Source organism: Furipterus horrens, unplaced genomic scaffold (genome assembly GCF_987537825.1).
Source record: "Furipterus horrens unplaced genomic scaffold, mFurHor1.1.pri manual_scaffold_6, whole genome shotgun sequence".
In the NCBI taxonomy this organism is placed as follows: domain Eukaryota; kingdom Metazoa; phylum Chordata; class Mammalia; order Chiroptera; family Furipteridae; genus Furipterus; species Furipterus horrens.
In genome coordinates, this window is record NW_028327176.1 from 122,596,237 (window position 1) to 122,600,651 (window position 4,415).

The window sequence follows — 4,415 nt, forward strand, 5'->3', positions numbered from 1 at the left end:
TTGTTTTAAAATATATTAACTATATATCTGGAAGGAATTAGTAAACTAGAAAATAAATCTAAGGCAATCAACTAGATCAGTTTTAAGTGTGGTCTGTGGACCAGTGTAGTTCTACCATTACCAAACTTAGAAGAGATTAGTACAGAAACTGATAGTAAGCATTTAGAATATTTTATAACAAGTTGACAGAATAACTTCATGTTGTTGACTCTAGTAACAAAAAAATTGGAGCTTTTATTTTTCTAATAATGCATTTTGTTATATTTTACAAGAGTATGTACATGGATTTAAAAGAAAAGTCCTTTACTGCAAATAATTTGAGAAGAACTCAACTATAGCAGACAGAAATAGGGTTGGGAATTGTAAAAGAGAAATTTAGAGGCACAAGGAATTTATAATCCATCTGGCCTTATATTGGAGATACCCAGGGGACCTATATAATTTATCCTTCATATCAGATGGAGGGAAGCATCTCTAAATTTTTACATCATAATTACTATAAATCAGAACAACTACAAAGAAAACAAAACCTATGTTCACTTTCCTGATGCCTATTATGATAGTGGTTTACTCTAAGAGCACTAACAGATAACCTTAATATATATGGCAAGTGGGAGAAAACTCTTCTAGTGAGGCCCAAAGCAGCTTCTCTTTTTCCTTCCATTCCATTGTCTTATGATTCATGTGCTTTTAACCAAACATATCCTTTAAGAACCACATTTCTAGGGTCATTTAAAATTGAGGTTTTAAAAAATAATGTATTATTAAAAATAATCCACCCTAAGGATGCTGCCTTAAATATAGTTATGCAATGTATTTTGTAATGATTTTAATGTACATTCAGTCCTTGGTATTAAATGTGTAATTATGTATAATTCTGTATCATTTCCCTTGAGTTATTAAGAGCTCTATGGGCAAATCAACTGGCCAATCCTAGCTTAATGGAGATTTCAACTTTTTCTAATTTTAATTAAATTTATTAAGGTGACATTGGTTAATAAAAATATTTAGGTTTCAAGTGTACAGTTCTATGATACATCATCTGTATATTGCATTGTGTGCCCACCACCCAATGTCAAGTCTCCTTCTATCACCATTTATCCCCTCTTTATCCTTTACTGCTCCCCTTATTCCCTCCCCTCTGGTAATTACCATACTGTTGTCCATGTCTATGAGTTTTTGTTTGTTAGAAATATTAAAACAATTTTTTTCAGTTATTCTATTACAGTTGTCCCATTTTTCCCCCCTTTGCCCTTCTCTTCCCAGGCCACCCGTCCCCTGTCTGCTCCCACAGTGACTCCCCACACTATTGTCCATGTCCATGGGTCATTCATACATGCTCTTTGACTAGTCCTTTCCCTTTCTTTCCACCATTATCCCCTTCTCCCTCCCTTCTGTCAGTCTGTTCCATGTTTCCATGTTCTGGTTCTATTTTGCTCATTTGTTCATTAGGTTTCTCTTATAGGTGAGATCATATAGTATTTGTCTTTCACCAACTGGCTTATTTCACTTAACATAATATTCTCCAGTTCCATCCATGCTGTTACAAAAGGTAAGAGTTCCTTCTTTTTCACTGCTGTGTAGTATTCCATTGTGTAAATGTACTACCATTTTTTGATCCACTCATCTACTGATGGGCACTTAAGCTGTTTCCAGCACTTCACTATTGTAAATAGTGCTGCTATGAACATAGAGGTGCACAGGTTCTTTTGAATTGGTGTTTTGGGATTCTTAGGGTATAGTCCCAGCAGTGGAGTCTCTGGATCAGAAGCCAGTTCCATTTTTAGTTTTTTGAGAAAAGTCCATACTGTTTTCCAGAGTGGCTGTACCAGTCTGCATTCCCACCAACAGTTCAAAAGGGTTTCCTTTTCTCCACATCCTCACCAGCACTTGTTTGTTGATTTATTAATGATGACCATTCTGGTAGGTGTGAAGTGCTATCTCATTGTGGTTTTAATTTGCATCTCTCTGATGGCTAGTGATGTTGAGCATTTTTGCATATGCCTATGGGACCTCTGTGTGTCCTTTTTGGAGAAATGTCTATTCAAGTCCTTTGTCCATTTTTATTTATTTGTTTTTTAATTGTTCAAACTTTTTATTTTGATAGTATGAGAAATGGACTTTTTAAATCAACTAAATTTTATGGAAAACGGACAGCAAATAAATTAGACTCATGTTAAAGTAAAAGGTCAACTAAATGTCCAAGCTTAAGGATATAATAACCGCAGATAAACTTCGATTCCATAGTCTGCTTTAAGAAGTCGAAGTCTTCCCAACAACTTTACTATGATCTGGTTCAGAGCACGTAATGGCATAGAGGAATGCTTAACAGGGGTGGTGATCAGGCACACGTTTCCTTGGTGCTGCTTTGATAATGTTGTCCACACACAGAATTACCTCTGCTGTTTCAGCTGCACTCAGAAGGACCTGTCGCTTCACTTGGAAACTTTGTTATACCCAGTACTGCCATATCGCCAATAGTACGTTCCTTCATATCGAGCCCAGCAGTTGTATTGCCTTCACTATGGGCGGCTCAGAGCTGTGCCACCAGATCTGCACTGTCATAGCCTGCATTGTCAGCTATTACTGTTGGCAACATTCTCAGTGCTTTAGCATAAGACTCCATTGCAACAGCTTCTTTACCTGGAGTTTTACTGGCAAGCTGCATCACAGCATGAGCCATCAGCATCTCAGAACAGCCTCCTCCATAAACTGTTCCAGAATCCTTCACAGTTTGGGCGAGAACACAAAGAGCATCATGCAAAGACCTTTCTGCTTCATCTAAAATTTGTTGAGTGGCACCACGAAGAACAATAGTGCAAGGCTCACCAAGGGCTACCCCAGAAAAGTGAATGAGCTTGTCTTCTCCAATCATGACTTCCTCAATAAGCTTGCAACTTCCAATCTTCACTAGTTCTGGGTGGTCAAAGGTAGAGGCAATCTCACCACCTGTGACAAGAGCCAGGCGTTCCACACCCGCAAAATCTGCATGTTCAATAGCCATAACACCAGCAGCACCACAGAGCTGGTCGGGATAATTATAAATTAATTGCCTGTTAATAAAGCAATTTATCCCATGTGTAAGAATACGTTCAACTTTCTCCTTCATTTTTTCATTCTCTGCATGTTCTATTTCTGCAACTGTTGCTGTAGAATCAACTCTTACACGAGAACCAAATATCTTTAGTTTGTCTGTATCCATTCCAGTATTTGCAATAAGAATTTTAGCATTTTCAATTCGCTTTGGTTGATTCACTCCAATTTTTTTATCCAACAGAAAGCCTTCATCTAAATAGGAATCCGGCAGACTTCCTCCTAGTTTCTTGATGACATGAATTGCCTCCAGATTACCAGAGCCCTTCAGTCTGAGAACAGCTTCTACAGCTAACTTAATAAAGTGATCCCTGTGATGAGTAAGAAGTTTTGAGGATAATGTTGTTCCCGCAATGTTTATTAAATCTTGGCGGAATTTAACTTCATTGGAACCATGATCGACTGCAGAATTCAATAGAGCCTGTCTTGCCGCTTTTGTGGCTTCTCTCCAACCCGCAATGACGGTCTGTGGATGAATCTTTTTTGCAATTAAAGATTCTGCTTCCCTTAATAATTCTGCTGCTAAGACAGTAACAGAAGTAGTGCCATCACCAACTTCATCATCCTGAACCCTTGATATATCAACTAAAACTTTAGCTGATGGATTGTCAACACCAATGTTTTTCAGAATAGTTGCACCATCATTGGTCACCATAAGAGAGGCATCTCGACTACTGCTTAACAAAATTTTGTCCATGCCCTTAGGTCCCAAGGTGCTCTTCACAAAGTCTCCAATAGCAATGGCACCAACAAAGGAAGACAGACGAGCTGTCTCTGCTCTCTCTTCATCAGCTCCAGCCTTGAAGATGTTGACAGGTGCAAGGGAAAGGACGCCATGGTTCCAAGGAGTTGGCCACTCACGCTTTCTCACTCACAGCTCGAGGCCAGAGATCAGAGTGTCCATTTTTAAATTAGATTGGTTTTCCTGGTGTAGAGTCAGATGACTCCTTTACATATTTTGGCGATTAAGCCCTTGTCTGATGTATCATTGACAAATATGTTATGGTCAGTTTCCTTTTCATTTTAATGTAGATTTCTTTAGCTGTGCAGAAGCTTTTTAATTTGATGCAGTACCATTAATTTATTTTTTCTTTTATTTCCCATGCCCTAGGAAATACATCGGCAAAAGAATTGCTACATGGAGATTTTGATTTTAATTTTCCTGCTGCTCATAAGAGGGATAGAATATATCTATTTTGTGATGTATTTTGAACTCTATTCAAACATTCTCATTCTATTACACTGAGAAAAAAAATGTGATATTCTAATAGAGATGAGAAGTAGAGACTCATAAAAGACAATAATTTTAAATTTATTCAATG

General features: G+C 37.7%; 1 pseudogene; it reads right to left on the bottom strand.

The window, feature by feature from the left end:
• Positions 1 to 2,297: 2,297 nt before the first annotated feature.
• On the bottom strand, positions 2,298 to 3,952 carry LOC150007345 (T-complex protein 1 subunit beta pseudogene; annotated as a pseudogene).
• Between the last annotated feature and the right edge of the window lie 463 nt (positions 3,953 to 4,415).